Raw genomic sequence first — 19,749 nt, 5'->3', positions numbered from 1 at the left:
TAATGAAAATTTGGTAAATTTAATAACTTATATGGAACGGCTCATCAAGAACTTATTTACTTTAGACTTGAACACAACCATATTGTAGTCAGCCGGAAAGCAGGAAAACAGAAGACAATTCCACAGGCGTGCAGTTCTAAGAAAGAAGCTTTGTTCATGGAATCTACGTTTAGGTTTAGGCACAGATAAAGAGTGGGGGAAATTATTGATAGTGTTTACAGCTAGACGAGTGTTTCTTGTGAAAGTTTGGCGAGGGGGGACCATAGATTGAAGCTCAGTTGAACACTTTCCATGAAAATAACGATACATCAGAGACAAACTCGCAACATCTCTTCTGTGAGATAGAGGTTGCAAGGAGGAGAAAAGGACATCTCCTATGAGGCTACGAAGTCTATTTTGAACTCTATCAAGGCAGGACAAGTCCTTTCTAGCAGCTCCTGCCCAGATGTGGCAACAGTATTCCATCCTTGGACGTACCTGGCTCTTATATAGATAGAGAATAGCATCAGCAGTGAGATATCTACTGGATCGATAGAAAGATCCCACCATTTTTCCAGCGGCCTTGGCAACAGATTTGATATACGTGTTCCATTTAAGATCAAGAGTAATGGTCAAGCCCAGAAGCTTGTCAAAACTTGAGGCCTCCTGAAGACGAGAGCCATTCATTTCAATTGATGACAAATGTGGATTAGAATGTTGATGATGTAAAGAGAGAAGCTTGGTTTTAGATGCATTAAAAGTAACCAGCCACTCCTTTCCCCATTGTACTACGTGCTCAAAATCAGAGGAGAGAGAATTGGAGAGAACTTGGTCGTTTACTGTCTTAGATGTGGTACCATAAATGGTAGTGCCGTCAGCATAAATGTCTACAAATGATGTAAGGATATGATTTGGAAGATCATTAATGTAGATCAGGAAAAGAGTTGGGCCCAGGATGGATCCCTGAGGGACACCGGCATTAATACTGTGAGCTTTTGATTTTTGCCCCTCAACTACTACTCTTATGAACCTATCAGAAAGAAATGATTTAATAATTGAGAAGACTTTTCCAGCTATACCATAGTTAGCGATCTTATGAAGTAAACCTTTATGCCATACTCTATCAAAGGCTTTAGATATGTCAAGAGCAATTGCCCTAGAAAGATTGCCACCGTCGAGAGATTTGCTAATCCTATGCGATATAACTGTAAGGACATCTGCTGTAGATCTAGCAGAACGGAAACCATATTGAGTGTCACTAAGAAGGTTATTTTTGTTGAGATGTTTGATTACTTCTGTATTTAACACAGATTCTAGCAACTTACTCATGACGCACAGGAGACTTATTGGCCTGTACTGAGAGGGAGATGAGCGATCACCTGAATTCTTAAATACAGGACATACTGATGAGATTTTCCAGGGAGATGGGAAACTATTCTCCTTAAAACAACGTTTAAACAGTTTTGTAAGTATGGGCGCTAGTTCAGGTTGAAGTTTTTTGAGTACTATAATTGGAATACCATCAGGGCCAGTTGCTTTACTGGAATCAAGGTTTTTATTTAGCTTGGCAACATCACGTACAGATATACGTATATCACATAGCGTGTTTTCTGATACAGGAGGAAATATTGGGGGTTGGAGGTCTTGGTCGCAAAGGGTAGAATTAGCTGCAAAGTTCTTGACAAAGAGTTTGGCTTTGTCTGATGCTGACGAGATTACCTCAGGTCCATTGATAATAGTTGGGATGGAGCACACGCTTCTGTTCAGGATTCTGTTTGCTATTTGCCAAAACTGGTGGGAACCAAGCCGCTGCTCAGCTACTTTGGACTTAACAGATTGAGAATACAACTCTCTTGCGTTCCTTATTACTTTCTTACAATGGTTGCTGGCAGTCCTGAAAGCGGCTTTACTTTCCATACATCTATTACGTTTGAAGCAGTGGAAAAAGTGATTTCTGTGCGCAATGGCAGCAGCACATTCTGGAGAGAACCATGGCTGGCTGTTAGGTTTTTGCTGAAACTTTTTAGAGGGTATGAAATGGTCAATACCTACAATTAACCATTCAGTTAGGTCTAATACTATAGAGGACACATCCTTTTTAAACATGGAATGCAGAGGTAGATCAGATATAAATGTACGGAAGCTATCCCAGTCAGCCTTAGTGTATCGATATACTGTACGATGAAGAGGTACGTCTGGGGACTTATTACATTTCATTTTTATCTTAATTGATACAACAGAGTGGTCGGAAGATCCAAGAGGCGACAGAACAGAAACTGAACATAGTTCAGGGCAAGTTGTGAGAAAAAGGTCTAGTAGGCTCGCATACTGGCCGTCATTATCGGGCACACGGGTAGGTTCCTGAACAATCTGAGTGAGGTCATAGGCAATGGAGAAATCATGACAGAACCTCCCCTCATCATCGGTCTTGTTTGAGTGCCTCAACCATTCGACGTTGTGATATTTATATTTTGCCCAAAACAAAATATATTTTTTATTGCAATCCAAAGCAATAGGTTTATTTTAAATGTATGGAAATTACTTTCTAATATAAGTCAAATTGATTATCACGTCCTTTATATGTATGAATATATTTGTTAACTTTTGTTTTTTGTTTTTTTACAGGTGAGTAAATTATTTCCTGTTTTTTGGTAAGAAATTTTTTTTCCCTTTATTTGTATGTATTCTTTTAACAATTTCAAACTTTCAAAACAAGGTGAAAATGAAACCTATATTTTTAGGCATTTTTTAAACTTTTGATTATTTTTTTAACCATTGGGACTGTGAATAGGGAACATATTACCCACAAATAACCTTATAAAGTAAAGTGGCTCCAATCTGTACAATATGCCAGCAACTATATTCATATATTAATAGATTGCGAATATTATTTTTCATTAATGCAAATAAAATATTACCTAATTGCTAGTTTGAAAGAACTATTTGACAATTTAATGAAGTATATCCTTGGGTTTTGAAAAGAAGTTTGAGAGAGGAAGGATCTTTGAGCTTAATAGGGGTGGACTCTCCCATAGATCCATTGCAAATGAAGTGAATCGTAGCAAAACGGTCATCACAAATTTTTTAAGAAATCCAGATCAATATGGGCACAAAAAGAGTCCAGGTCGACTAAAATAAATAACCCCATCACTTGATCGCCGTATCGGAAGAAGTTTTAAAAAAAAACTCCAGTATGAGCTCAAGTCGATTGAAAAGCCAAACAGCAGCAAAATGTAGTCCTAAAACCATCAGAAGGCATCTGAAAATGAAGGATTTCAATCATTTAAAGCGACGGCAGAAACCACGTCTTCTTGAACAGCACAAAACTAACCGACTGTAATATGCCACCAAATACCAGACTTGGGATGAAGAGAAGTGTGAAAATGTAACTTTCTCCGATGAGAAAAAGTTTAATCTAGATGGTCCAGATGGATTTCAACACTATTGGCATGATAAAAATTTGCCCAAAGAGACTTTTTCAACTCGGCATAGTGGAGGAGGGTCTTTAATGATCTGGGGTGCTTTCTCGTCAGCTGGGACCCTAAAGTTGCAAGTAGTGAAAGGCCGGCAAACATCATTGAAGTACATTTCAATACTTGAAAATGCTTCTATCAGGACTGAAGGTCCACGTCTGTGTGGAAGAAATTGGATTCTCCAGCAAGACAATGCTGTGATACACACTTCTCGACAAGCACGAGAATACTTTTCTTCAAATAATATAGGATTGTTAGATCATCCAGCATGTTCTCCGGACCTCAATCCCATTGAAAATCTTTGGGGATGGATGGCAAAAGAAGTGTTCAAGGATGGAAACCAGTATAATTCGATAAAGGAACTTTCTGATTCAGTTTTCAGTACATGGGATAAAATTCCTCCACAACTGATAAAAACTTAGTCTCAAGCATGCTGAAGAGAATTTTTTAAAGTAATTCGTAATAATGGAGGCTATACTAAATACTGAGACCCTTTTTAGTAATTTATAATTGCCTTTTGTTAGATAAATTATCAGTGGTCTTATTTTAACCAGGTGAAAATGTTTGTTTTTTAAAAAATAATTATTAGATCAGGGTTAAGGTTTCGAATGAAGCAGACTTCATTTTTTTCCATCATATTTTCCCTTTTGGCAAGGGTTTCAACCATTTGTTTGATTAAAATTCGATAATATGCATAAACGCTTACTTTCTTAAGGGGTCTTATGATTTTGACCAGAACTATATATATATATATATATATATATAAATAAACAAACACTCTAACAAATGTACATTGCTGCTTATTTTTCCCCATTCTTTAATACTTACATGCTATGAGTTATATCCTTCGATTTATTTTGCAATTTTTAATACACCTAATATTCACTACATTATTCAAATGATTATTATGGGATGTTCTGTTGTGTGTGTGTGTGGGGGGGGTAGTGTCTATTTATATTGCATTGCACCAATATTCGTTTTAAGACACAACAGCCCTTTTGAGGGGTTTATAAAAACGAAGCAGAACATACCTTTTATATCTTCTTTGCATCTCTTGACAGTGTCCGCGAGTGGTTTGTGTACCGAAGTCGGCGCACCTGGAACAAAAGCTCTCTCACATGCCTTACAACAGGCGCAAGTCACATTTCTCTGGACAATTAGTACTTTATTTTTATTCAGTTTCATGATGGAAGTCTCGTCCTTGTTCTCCCCTCATCCTTGGGGGGAGATTTGCTATTAGTTTACCTGCCATTCCTCCATTTCTTGTCGCTCCCACGAGAAGTCTTCCATCTTTGAATTGCGACAGACTGTAGACTGTCAAACTCAAAACTCGAACTGTCTAGCAAACATGTGCATCCCATATTTATTTTAAGGTGTATGTGTGGGGCAGTAAATCCTGTTAACCGGTTTGCACTTAAAATGTATTAATCAGCCTCGTGACCTTTGCTAGCATGCAGATGCACGCATTGACAATGGAAGTCAATGGTTTTGAAACCTGTCAGCCTCAACCCTTTGACCTCCGTGCACCCAACTTGGAACACGAAACAGTTGCGTTCAACTCGTACTGCATTAACCACGTTATTGACACACAAAGTTGAGAAACTATGGAATTTCGAACTGAACACTGTGTTTAATCTGTAGGCGTAGATTGTGCTCATTCTGTCAGCCACTACTGAAAAGAAATGTTAATTTATGGTTGACTGGAAGGTTCCAAAGTTGTGAAAATAACAATATAAGAATAATGCAAATTATCAATACTAATCCCAAAATTTCGGAAACATGCAGTTTCTGTTGTGATTTCCATTTTCACACACACACACACACACACACACACACACACACACACACACACACATATATATGTATATATACTAGAATAAATATGGCCTACTGTGTCATTGAGGATAAGTTAGTTTGTTTGAATGAGGAAAAAGTGAGTTTGTAAAAGCTAATTAAATTAAAAAATATATAGTAAAAATTTAAAATCAGTCTGTTTTCACTGTTCTCTGTAATTTAAATAGTGTTATTACTGTGGTGATATTTGCTTTGGGTTATAATGGACTATTTCATTTTCTGACCACAAAATTAAGAGAAATTAGATCTTTGTATTTGTTTACTTGTTACCAAGAGAATTCTATTCTCAGAAAGAGTAATGATATATATGACTAAAAAGGAAACCCCACGTTGTCCGGGATTGAATGAGGATCAACAGATGTTCCGCACTTCCAATACTTTTATTATAATCAAAATTGGTGAAATCGCTGATTCGTCGATCAAGTCAATTGATTGCCTGCTCTAATCAGGGACCCACTTCAGTGCACCGGAAGGAAGCTTTACATGCCTCCTCGCAGTGACTTGGTCCACAATACATTGTAGTCTACATTGCACTGTAGAGAACCTCCCATTGATTTTATAAAATTATTTTTATATATAAAAGCTTGAATTAAAGTTTAAAATGCAAAAGACAAGTATCATGGTTCAATTGTGCTCTAAACATAAGCATTCATTTTGAACATACCCCTGTCTTATCAAAGAATTTACTGTTGATTTTATACACTGGGTCTTTCTGCTTGTGCGATAACATTTTTTTCAGATACACTTATGATGTTAGGTTGTATAAGGTGTTAATATTGGTCAAAATCGGACTTTTTCGACTATCAATTTTCGATACTCATCTGAAGCATTGTGATACAAAACCTATCTAAAAAAAACAAAACCTTTCAGATAAAGTACATTTGCGTGAAATTAAAAAAAAAAAAAATTGGTCACAGTTTCGTAGTCGATAGGGAAGGAACTCACTCACACACACACACACAGGCAAATGCCTTTATATATATATATATATATATATATATATATATATATATATATATATATATTATGGAAATTAATAGTACATTTCGGTTATCAGCATAAAATGGACGTTGCAAATAAAATTAAAACTTTTGCTTGAGTTTTGTAGTTTTTGCTTTGCACTTAAATGCCCTCGAGAAAAACCTGAAATTCTTTTTCTATTTCATTGCCAGATATCTTGAAAATCTTCACTTGGTCTTAGCATATCATGAAACGAGTGAACACTTAAGTAAACCATTTTGCTCAAGTTACCTATGATTCTAAGCCCCCCTCTCCTGCAATAAATATTTTAACAGGGTTCATTTGTGTACTGGTATAGAAAGAATAAGTTGCTAGAATCTGTGTTAAATACAGAAGTAATCAACCATCTCAACAAAAATAACCTTAGTGACACTCAATATGGTTTCCGTTCTGCTAGATCTACAGCAGATGTACTTACAGTTATCTCATAGGATTAGCAAATCTCTCGACGGAGGCAATCTTTCTAGGGCAATTGCTCTTGACATATCTAAGGCCTTTGATAGGGTATGGCATAAAGGTTTACTTCATAAGATCTCTAGCTATGGTATAGCTGGAAATGTCTTCTCAATTATTAAATCATTTCTTTCTGATAGGTTCATAAGAGTAGTAGTTGAGGGGCAAAAATCAGAAGCTCACAGTATTAATGGTAGCACATCTAAGACAGTAAACGACCAAGTTCTCTCCAATTCTCTCTCCTCTGATCTTGATCACGTAGTACAATGGGGAAAGGAGTGGCTGGTTACTTTTAATGCATCTAAAACCAAGCTTCTCTCTTTACATCAACATTCTGATCCCCATCTGGCATCAATTGAAATGAATGGCTCTCGTCTTCAGGAGACCTCAAGTTTTGACAAGCTTCTTGGCTTAATCATTAGTCCTGATCTTAAATGGAACACGTACATCAAATCTGTTGCCAAGGCCGCTGGAAAAATGGTGGGATCTTTCTATTGATCCGGTAAATATCTCACTGCTGATGCTATTCTCTATCTATATAAGAGCCAGGTACGTCCAAGGATGGAATACTGTTGCCACATTTGGGCAGGAGTTGCTAGAAAGGACTTGTCCTGCCTTGATAGAGTTCAAAATAGACTTCGTAGCCTCGTAGGAGATGTCCTTTTCTCCTCCTTGCAACCTCTATCTCACAGAAGAGATGTTGCGAGTTTGTCTCTGATGTATCGTTATTTTCATGGAAAGTGTTCGACTGGTCTATGGTCCCCCCTCGCCAAACTTTCACAAGAAACACTCGTCTAGCTGTAAACACTATCAATAATTTCCCCCACTCTTTATCTGTGCCTAAACCTAAACGTAGATTCCATGACAAAGCTTCTTTCTTAGAACTGCACGCCTGTGGAATTGTCTTCCGTTTTCCTGCTTTCCGGCTGACTACAATATGGGTGTCTTCAAGTCTAACGTAAATAAGTTCTTGATGAGCCGTTCCACATAAGTTATCAAATTTACCAAATTTTCATTACTAATGATTACTGTACACTCTTTAACCCTTATCCTTGAGTGGCCTCTTGGCCTTGATAATGTGGTGAGGTCTATGTAAAAAAAAAAAAAAATGTTGGAAATTAATGTAAAGAAATTGTTTAGTATCTCTCTCCCTCTCTTTAAGCAAGTACTATATGATTTATAATGGTACAATGTATGAATTAGATGTCTTTACAATCACTACCAGTTGGAAGTCATAAGACAAGTGTGACTTTATATGCACTCTCAACATTTTTCATATGGGGACTTTTATTATTTATTACTCTAGTCTCCTTAGAAGTTATCGCCTCCGACTCCAATGCATGTGTTGTAGCCTTCCAACAACTTCTGGAAGGCCCCATGGAAGTCCTCTTGTGTAAGCGTATCAATGGCTCTCATCACAGCCTCTTTCATTTCCTCAATTGTCTCATAATGACAGCCTTCAAGGTTTTTCTTGAGCTTGGGGAATAACCAAAAGTCACAGGGAGCAAGGTGTGGACTAGGGAGGGTAAGGAAGTGTCTTGATGCCCATCTTAGTCAAATAGTCTGTGACAAGAATAGATTGTGAACTAGTGCAATATCCTGGTGGTAATGTCACTGAAGAGTACTAGCCTCTGCAGAGTACTAGCCTCTTTCAACGAAATTTCTTCCTAAACTCCCTTATGTACTCTTTACATTGAGCAGACAGTATTACAACAGTGTTAATGGCAGTAACTATATATTCCATACTAACAGTTCAGCCCAGCTTTGTTTAGGCCCTATGTACTGTTCATAACTTTATGTGCATATATATATATATATATTAAAAAGTTTGACATTTGTCCAGGTAACCTACATCTAAAATTTCAAGTGTTTACACCCAAAATTGGCGGAAGAGTTTGGTAGAGTCTACAAAGATTAACTCGGTAAACTTTGACGTCTTGGCACCAAATTTTCATCCAAAAACTGATTAAAAAGCTTGCTGCATGTCTGAATATCCTTTATGTAAAGTTTGAAATGTTTAGACTCAAAACTTGCTGAATAGTTTGCTACAGACCGCAAAGGTCAAATCTTTTGAACTTTGACCCCTTGACAGCAAAATTTTCGGCCAAAAACCGATTAAAAGCTTCCCCTATGTCTGAATACACTTTATGTAAAATTTCAAATGGTTAGACCAAAGATTGGCTGAGTAATTTGGTAGAGATCGCAGAGGTTAATTTTTTTTTTCAAACTTTGATCGCAATTTTGACCCCTGAACATTTATTGCTTTGAGCTCAAATCAAATTAAAACGTTTGATCTATGTCCAAGTGACCTACATCTAAAATTTCAAGTGTTTAGACACTTAGGGGGTTCGTAGAGTTTTCAAAGGTCAAATTGTTGAAATTTGACCTCTTGACAGCCAAATTTCTGGTCGAAAGCCGATTAAAAAGATTTTCCCAAATCTCAGTACTCCTTATGTCACATCTCGAGTCTGAGTAGTTTGGTAGGGAAATATATACACACACAGACAATTTCACGTTTATAGATATATTAGCACTTCAGCCCGGCGTTGCCTGGGTATTTGGATGTGTCTGTTGAGCAAAAAAAAAAGTGTTAGTAGGAAGGCTGGCTCGAACCCGTACCGTGAAGGAGGAAAAGAACGGGAAAAAAACCTGACGTCTATGCTGTTACAACCACCGCCAAACCGGAAGTGACATTTTTTAAAATTAAGGCTAGACAATCGAAAGGAGAGGATGACTTTCAAAAATATGGACGAAAAAAGCTACCCCCCCCCCTGTAGAAAAGTTTCCAGTTGAAGGTGAAGATATTAATATTTTTAGCCAATTTTTCTATAGTTGTCGTCTGAAAGGTCGAACTTTAAAACAACACTGATCTTGATAAAATCCTTCGCCTCTGTCGAAAGTTTTAGGCAGACATGCAAACATACATACATTTATATATTGGTAACTAAAAATTTTCGACTCCAACCGATTAAAAAGCTTGCCCTATCTCTGAATACCCTTTATGTCAAATTTCAAATGTTTAGACCACAAATTGTCTGAGTAATTTGATAGATACCGCAGAGGTCAATTTTTTTTTTAACGTTGACCCCCCCCCCCTATTATGACCCCTTAGCATTTATTGTTTTGGGCTCAAATAAAGTTATTAAGTTATATTCCTGTCCAAGGAACCTATATCTAAAATTTCAAGTGTTTATACCCCAAATTGATGGAGGGATTTGGTAGAGTTCTCAAAGGTCAAATCGTTGAACTTTGACCCCTTAACAGCAAAATTTCTGTCCGAAAACCGATCACAAAGATTTTCCCAAATCTCAGTATCCTGTATATCAAATTTCGAGTCTGTAGACTGAAAATTGAGAGTTATTACGTAGGGAAATGTACACACTAAGATACACAGACACGTTCACTTTTATAGATATATAAATAAATAATGGTTTATTCATTGATTTTTTTTTTTTTTTTTTTTTTTTTAAACGAATATGTTAATATTTTGATACTGAAAAATCTTCAAATATCGATCACTGAAATTATTGCAATTAAATATTTAACCTTTTACAGAAATAAGAAATTTGCTTAAAACTTGAGACTATTTTATGTATTTTTTAACCTAAATTTTACAGTTTCGCCCATCAGATATATTTTTGGAACTTAAAATTAATGTCCTCAAGAAGAAAAACAAAATTACTACACTCATTGTCAACTTTTTACAAGGTTCATTCAAGTAAATGCAACTATTTCTAAATAATCATGTTTGTACATAGCCAAAGGTTTATTTTGGTTTCTGCTGAATTCTTATTCTATTAAAGGGGTTTCAACCTAATGACTTCCAGGCTTAATCTGTTAAAGGTGTGTCTATTTCTTGCTAATGGTTCATTATCTTAATTGGTTTGTGTTAGAATTCATCTTTCCTTCTGCTCTCAATAAATTTCATCTATATATATATATATATATATATATATATATATATATATATATATTGTCCTGTAAGTACCTGCCCATTAGCTGAATAAGAGGGGACGCAGTGGAAACTAGGAAGCTGATTGGCTAACTAAAAATTCAATAGAATGTACGTATATAAAAATGCAAGATAACCACAACTCTCCATATAAGCCTGACAAATTCTCACGAGAATGAAACATGGGATGTTCTGTGTAGCTTAATTGCCATATATATTTTTATAAATTAGTACCTAGCTCTACCTATGTATTGAGGACTGTTGAAGTAAATACTTAAAGTTTAAGCATAAAATTATACTTTTGTATATTAATTTATGTGATTAAACAAAGTAGTCATTATAAAATATATATGACAATTAAGCTACACAGAATATTCCGTGTTTTATCCACACTAGGATTCATCAGGCTTATGCGAGGATTTTGTGGTTGCCTTGCATTTTTATATACGCACTTTCTATTAACCTAGGTTTAAAATAGGTCAGGACACTAGATATCTACGCTCCCCACGAAAATAGCACACACAAAGGAACTGGTAAACTGGAGGTCAGCTGGGCCTTTGTCCTGTAAGTGTCTGCTCATTGGTTAATTAGGAAGGGTGCAGTGGAAACTAGAAAGCTGATTGGCTAACTAAAAACTCAATAGAAGGTGCATATATAAAAACACGAGACAACCACAAAATTCTCGCATAAGCCTGATGAATCCTAGCATGGATGAAACACACTGTGTAGCTTAATCACCATATGTATTTATAACTTACTACCCAGCTCTACCTACGTATTGAGCATTGTTGAAGTAAATACTTCAAGTTTACGCATAAATTTATACTTTTGTATATAAATTTATGTGATTAAATGAAGTATTCATATATATATGACAGTAATCTATAGACATGCATGTTTTGAAGTCCTACCTCTCGTCAGCATAGCTTGACTGTTCCTAGGAATCGAACCCGAGACATGTGTATTATGGTCTAGTAGGTTAACTGGCATGCCACAAAGTCTTGGATCCCTTTACCTTTTAATTTTATTGCTTTTAAACTTATGTAGATTTTTTGTTGTTGATTTTTAAATGGTAATATGGTTAATAAGCATCTTCAACCTTGAAGCTCTTTTGCGTTAGAAAATCACCTATATTTTTTTTTTAACGTAAACAAATGTTTATTTTATTTTACTTATAAAACAGTAATCTATGGACGTGCATGTTTCAAGGTACTATCCCTCGTCAACGTTTCTAGGAATCGAACCTTAGATGATGTGTATTATGGTCTAGTGCGATAAAATTAACATGTAAAGTGATCTAGGACCTTGTGACGTAATGGTTAACGCACCAGACTATAATACATACAGTCTGAGGTTCGAATCCTAGAAACAGTAAAGCTATGCTGATGAGAGGTTGTACTTCGAAACATGTATGCCCGTAGATTACTGTTTTATAAGTAAAGTAAAATAAACAAATATTTATTTTATGTCAAAAAAACAAAAATTTTCTAAGGAAAAAGATCTTCAACTAAATATCTATACACACACACATATATATATAAAAGGCTATATGTCTGTCCGTCTGTCTCCATATTTTCAAGCTCTAGCTCTGCTAAAATTAAAAGTCGCAGAGCGGTGCTAAGGATCTCAAACGATTGGATTTTATGAACCCTTTTATGGGTCTTTAGCCAGTTAAAATAGTTTTTAAGGGGTCAAAATGGGTAAAAATTGAAAAATCATATTTTGTACATTCATCTTAGTTTATTTTTAATCTTTAATCAGTTTATATGCATGTTACGTTGGTACAGTGGTAACGTCACCAGCTTTGAATGCTACAGTTTTGCTTTCGGTTTCGATTCTAGCTGATGGCACCCAAATACTTTTTTTTAACTTTTGAAATCACTACTCTAATATAATATATACGAAATCTGGAGAAATTAAAATATATTTAAACATATTTTACGTCTGGGCAAAGCCTGGAGCCCCCTCACCCCACTAATATATATATATATATATATTTATATTGAATAGATTAATTTACATGTGAACAAATGAGTGTGTCACTTGGTAGCTGAACAAAAAAAAATTTTTTTAATGTGTTTAGCATAAAGTAATGAGTCCTTTCATATTCACATGAATAAGAAATCTCCATTGAATGTTCATGAATTAATTTTCTTGGTTAATCAATTAGTTTATTTGTCCAAGTGGTTTTTGAAAGTGTAAAACGATGTAAATTAATGTATCAGAAGTTAAGGGGTGGAGGGCCTTAAGTGTTGCTCTCCCAAATCTCAAGTGCAGATATTCTCAAAATCCTCAATGGTGAACTCTCTAATCTGTTTTTCCACTTCTTCTATAATTAGTTTTGGACCTTCACTCTTCAATGTATGCAAAATAGTAACGGATTGTCACTAATACGTCTTTGTATGTATATTATTCAAACACGGTAGTGTTTGAATATATGGTTAAGTGGCAGTTTTAGTCATTTAGAACTGCTTTAAAACTTCACCGCTCAGCCGCTCACTCATTTTTCGACCAAATTTCAAACAATTATTACAGTTTATAGATCACCTTCTCAGCTACATTGTGAAAAATTTTCAATTTTCGTTCAGTAAAACAAAAATTATGATGAATTTTCTGGTGTTCAAAATCGTAAATATATGTAAGGAGGTGAGCGACATTTTTTTATGACTGGTTTCCATCGTCACATTTTTTATGACTGGTTTCCATCGTCACTTCAGCGACTACTGTCGCAAAAAGAGAAGCAACTCGTGAAACACACAGAATGAAAGCATGAAAGGGAGATAAGTGGGGAGGTTTTATTGAAAGCAGATGAGTGCCGTACATTGTTATTACATATGTGTTTATGGGGGGGGGAATAAAAATAAAACTGAAATTAAACAAAGAACAAATTAATTTATTGGAAATCTGAAAAAATCATGGATTACAATAGAAAAATGCGAGCATGAAAAGTGATATTTATACTTAAACATGGAAAAAGTAAAGGACTAGTTGTTAAAACTGGAAAAGAAAAGGACAAGATATTCTAATAAAAAATATAAATTTATAACTTAAAATATTTGATCATTAAGAATTTTTTAATTTAATTCAATTTATAACATTATATAATCAATTTTTAATATTGAAATATTTTAAGTTATAAATTTATGTTTTTTATTAGAATATCTTGTTTTCTTTTCCAGTTTTAACAACTAGTTCTTTACTTTTCCATGTTTAAGTTTAACCTTATTAATTTTTATGCTCGCATTTTTCTATTGTAGTCTGAACATGTCTACATTGCACTGTATTTGCAATTTTGTGCACTAAAATTCGTCAAAAGAAAAAAATAAAGCTTACTTGAATTAAGTCGACACTTGAAATAGCTGAAAGTTACCTAAGTTATGGTGAGTTCATTTTTAGTAAAATAAATGTTAGCTATAAATTATTAAAAGGAAAAAAAAATAAACATGAAAATGTCCTTAATATAATTGAGAAAACTGTTGATGAGATGATGTTGCATGTTTTAAAGATTTCAATGAACAGAATTGTTTTGAAATGTTTGATAGGAGCTTGTATTTTTTTTTTTTTAATTCCACATTTTCTCACTTTCTTTTCTTCATACCAAGTCCCTTACAAGAAAGGGAGGAACAAACATTAATATTAGAACAGAATATATATATATATATATATATATATATATATATATATATATATATATATATATAGTGATGGGACGATTCTAATATTTTCCCCGATTCCAATAAAATTCCCGATTCTGATTCTTTATAAATCTCTAAATATTTAACTATAAAATTGTTATTTTGTCCCGATTACTGTAAAAACACATCTTAAATGTGCATGTATTTTCTCAAACGTAAATACACACTTGTGAGGGTTTGATGTAGAGATTTTAGTCTTACTGGAAATTTAAATCAATAAATATTCATTTTATTATTGCTACAAGCGGTGGAAGATGTTTATTAAACCAAAATCAAATAAAGATAATTTAAGGAATCAGTTTTGGCATTGGAAAATGTTCCAATTTTTTTCCGATTCCGATACCGATACCCCAAAAAGCTCCGATTTTATTTCCAATTCCAATTAATTGTCCTCAACACTAATATATATATATATATATATATATATACACTCAACTTCACCAAAAATAAGGCATATCACAATTCAATATACAAAATGTACTAAAATACATAAAAAAACACAAAATATAAGTGTATATGAAGGCTATATTGATGTCTTCATTCAGTCTTGAAAGACAAAGGATACCCTCTGTGGGGGCAGCTGCCCATATAATTGTGAGGCAAGGGTTGCGCAAACCTCAAACAAACCTCTCCTTAATTGGCACTACTTGAATTTAGTGCCAAGAAGTCCAGGACGACTGGAAAGAATGCCAATATAAGTGAAGAGCACATACAGCATCTGGAAGTCACAAGTGGTCACCCATTTAATACTGACCAAGCTCAATGTTGCTTAACTTGAAGGCTATAGCAATGTGGGTTTTCGGCATGAGAATTGGTGTGGAAAATGAACAAAAAAGGCAAACAGGTGGAAATCTTGTAGAATTGTGAAATACCCTATGTCTATTTATTTTTCCAAGTCGCATGTAATGTCACATATGATATAAGTAAAAGGGGACTTAGTGTTGGGGGGGGGGGGGGGATAGTGGCGTCTTTGATATTTAAAGATAACATCCCTTTGTTAAAAAGAAATAAAGTGTGAAAACTGAGGAATGTTTATCATGGTATTTTCTCTTGTTGAAACATTCATCAGTTTTCACACTTTATTTCTTTTTGACAAAGGGATGTTATACCGAAATATCAAAGACACAAACCATCTCGGGCAATTGGAAAAGTAAAGGACTAGTTGATATTTAAAGATGACATCTCCATTTATTGATATTGGTCCTCCAATTTATCTGAGAGGGACCTATGTTTTCAGTGGTATCCATGCGTTTGTCTGTACGTTCGTTAGTCTGGATGATTGCCAGATAACTGTCCATCAGTTTTTCCTGAAAATTTGGCACAAATTGTATTTTATTAAATAGATGTGCACAGTAAGAAAATTCTTTTTATAAAAATTCCCATTGCGTCCCCAGAGGCTCAAAAGAAGTCAAAAATGCCCCCAAATGGCCAAAAATAACGTTTTACCCCATAACTTTTGATCCATCCATTAAATTTTTCTGAAACTTGGCCAAAATGTGGAGCCCATTGTTCATGATATAAATCCAGTATGGGTGACCCTAGCTAAATTCAGGGATTTCAGTGCTAAAAACACCCCTTTTTGTGGCTCTTTTTTTTTTTTTCAATTTTCTTATCAGCTGAACATGGAGCATCAGACTACTGCCAAACATTCACTCATTAACTTGGGTATACCAACTGAGAGATCTTTTTAAGAGTCTAACCGTCCCTTATAATTGCAATTATTTTAATCTCCTTTGCACTTGGTTTGCCGGGTAGTTTTTCAAATTCTTTTTCATGAGTCCAGTAACTCCTATAATTACTTGAATGATAGCAATCTTCCTAAGATTCCAGTTTCTTTTCATGTCATACATAAGACTTTGGTATTTCGTTATCTTTTCCCGTTTTAGCTCTGTTGAACCCAGCACCATTAGGGACACTGACTTCTACTAAGGTTGCTTCTTTCTCCTTGTCTCATATCATTATATCAGTTTTTATGGCTGTGTTTTCTAGGTACGTAGCTGTAGGAATTAGTCATTGTGGATGGTGTATGACTTATTTCCAACTGTTCTTTTCCGGTATACGTTTTAAAATGTGCAAATCAATATGTATATAGGAATGACTGATCTCTGTTTGATTGTTGTTGGCACAAATCTTTTTTCTTTGAATGTCTTAAGCGACATTGGCGATCTCTTGTAGTGGTTAAAGAAAAAATTTGATTCGTGCTTGTTAAGTATTTCAATGGCAAATGCTCTGACGAGCTCTGAGCACTAGTACCCCCTCAATGACAAACCCGACAAGCAGCAAAATCTCCCTTCTACACTGTAGAGATCCGTAGATACTGTAATGTCTTCTACTCGAATAGCTTTTCTCTCGGACTGCTGCACTTTGGAATTCTCTCCTGGGCCTTTGCTTCCCTAATAGTACCGACATGCAGAAATTCAAGTGTAATGTGAACAGACATCTCACTGCTCAACTCCGTAAATAGTATCCTTGCAAATCTGGTCCTAAATAGTAGCCCCTCATGACTAGTTGACCCTGTGCCTTATTTAGAGGGAAGTGACAAAAAGAAAAGAAAAAGCTGAATTTCTACTAGAAAATGTTATTAAACGATTCTATTCCAACATGTAAAATGGATGTAAAACTGAAGATGATGATATATATATCGGATCCATTATAATATTTCAACTAATTTTTATGTTAGTACATTACTTCATGTGAACTAAATTTGAAAAACTTCAATAGTTAAAAAAAAATTGTATTGTTGGCTCATATATTCTAAAGTGTATCTCTATCCTTTAAAAGTTTACAAAGTATTTTCTATAATCCTTAATGCATATTACTGCACATATCAGAGTTGAGCGTGCATACATCTTTGAATTTAGAATCTAAATTTAGTTTTCAGTATTTCCATTTTTAATGCTGTGTTTCTTGAATCGACGATATCTACAGGCGACATTGATATACCGCGTTGCACTAAGATTGATGTTGTGTAGCAATCAATAACTGCCCAATCCTTTTAAAAGGATTTTGTTTTAATGCATTGTAAACGTAGTTAAATTGGCATAGTTTGGGTGACAAGATTGAATTGATGATCACAATTATTGATGTTGGATAATTGAAATGAGTTTGACTTGGAAAATTTTCACGTATTAGATTTTACCAAAGTGCACTTTACGTTTTGTAAGATTTTTACTAAACCAATTTGATTATTCGTATTATTTGGATTCTTCAGACTACTGATCTCATCTTGAGTCTCATTTTCACAACATTTTGGTCAATGTAATCACCAACTTTCAAATGAGAAGCACGGCACAATCACATTGACACACCGGTTCTCACCAGATAACCAAAGTTAAGCAACATTGAGTCTAGCCAGTACCAGATGGGTGACCATTTTGGAAGGCTACGTACTGTATGTACCTTCTGAGAAGTTTGGGTGTAGGGCCAGCACTCTCACCCCCAAAAAAGAACTCCTCGCTACAAAAGCATCTACAAAGTTGTGGATGGCTTATGCCCCTCCAGGGATTCAGACTATGATATGGTTCAAATGAGAACAGTAGTTGGAACAATCCAAATAATGAACTAGTGGGACCTGTGGAAATTCCACAGGGGCCCTCATTAATGTGTAATATATTGATGTTGGCATTCTATAGATGTTCAGTGTAAATGGAGACGTTCTGATATTATTGTAGCTCTTTTGTTAAAACTGCAAAAGTATTTATTTAAGCTAGCACAAACGTCCAGTCATGAAGTATGCTTAAATATATTTTAATTCTTGCAGGTTTCATATATATTATTATGAAGTTAATGTTCTATCGATTTTTATGTTATAAAGTTGCAATTAAAAAAATATATCCATATAACTTGGGTGCATTAGCTTAAACCGAAATAAAAACTTATGAAAATATATATAACTTGAGTAAATTCAGCCATAACCAAAACTTATGAAGAATCTTAATAAAATTATTTATAAAAAAAAAAAAAGTAGATGATTTAAATGCGATCAGCTATAGTCGAAACTGAAACTTATGAAGAATTCTTGGTAAAATAATTTGACAAGAAATAGAAGAACATAACAATTAAACGACCCGGATGTAAGCGTGACACACAAAAGAATACACACGCTATCGTATTAATATATAGATAACTAATCCTCATCTCAAAAATTCAGAAATGTAAAACAATTTGAATAATTTTACACGTTTCACACATGTAATATTCAGATAAGTTGCTCAAATGACTAATATATAGTTTAAAAATCAATTTTCCTTAACATTTTCGAGATTACGTTTTACCAATTTTTAGGATAAACCAAAAACATTTTGTATGAATCTACATCAATCGATATTGTTATGTCATCTGGAATCGTTTTATGCCATTCAATTTCTAGAAAAAGTATATTCAGATCAATTAGCCAAAACTTGTTTCATCTTGGATAATTAAAAATGGAAAAGATTTCACTGATAATAGCAATAAAACACGGATCAGTCAGTCCTAAAACAAATAAACAATATTATAAAATTGCTAAAATTTCCTCTAAGATTTATTTGATCATTTCCATGGTAACTAAGTATATAGGGATGTGTATATAAAAAAAAAAAGATGGAGAAGTAAATAACGCTACAGAAAAAGTTGTAATAAATTCTATTTGTTGTTAACTTTGAATTGAATGGTCAGTGCACATAATGATGTTGGTTTATTGCCAGTGGATTCGATCTATGCAACGTTTGCAGTGATCCAGTATTTCCCACGATAAACTGACGTCATATCTAACCTTGCTGGAATGGAAGAGAGAAGCTGTTACTTAAGCCGATTCACCGATATAATCTTTTCATTGGTATTTTGAGATTTTCTTATAAATAAATCCATATTTGACTGATCTGTTCAATTGGCAAAACTAACTGTCCATGAAACCGTTTTTTAATATAGATGTAATGAATTTGCAATTCTATCTTTGAAATTCTAAACTTTCTTTTGTAATAAATACATTTCTAAGTATACTGACATTACATTTTAATTCAAATACTAGCGGGACCTGTGGAAATTCCACAGCGGTGTCTATAATGTTTAGACAGAACAGATACTACCAAGCCAAAAGACCAGCAAGGTATATTTTAGTTTCACATACGGCCAAAAAACCAACATTTTTATTTTCAATTTTTTTTTTTTTTTACTTTGTCTTTGGTGATCAGGAGACTCAAAGGAGGATAGGTGATAACATACTACAAACATTAAATTAGCGTATCTATATATTAATTTAATATCCATAGTATTTTATCACTTTCTATCCTCCTTTTTAATAAATAGGATCTCCCAAATGCATAATTTATAATATGAAAACTGA

General features: G+C 34.4%; 1 protein-coding gene across 2 annotated transcripts in view; it reads left to right on the top strand.

Moving 5' to 3' along the window:
* LOC145254471 (neurocalcin homolog) overlaps positions 1-19,749 on the top strand; it is a 537,803-nt gene that overhangs the window by 142,729 nt on the left and 375,325 nt on the right. The window contains exon 2 of one of the 2 annotated variants that reach the window (XM_080113029.1): positions 2,605-2,630. The exons of the other annotated variant lie outside the window; for it this stretch is intronic. The gene's annotated coding sequence lies outside the window, so the exon portion shown is untranslated. The remainder of the gene's footprint in view (positions 1-2,604; positions 2,631-19,749) is intronic. 2 annotated transcript variants of the gene reach the window in all.

This window comes from Euprymna scolopes, chromosome 3, assembly GCF_053919585.1.
Source record: "Euprymna scolopes isolate OS-2025 chromosome 3, ASM5391958v1, whole genome shotgun sequence".
Classification (NCBI taxonomy): Eukaryota; Metazoa; Mollusca; class Cephalopoda; order Sepiida; family Sepiolidae; genus Euprymna; species Euprymna scolopes.
This window is presented reverse-complemented; position numbering and strand designations above follow the sequence as displayed.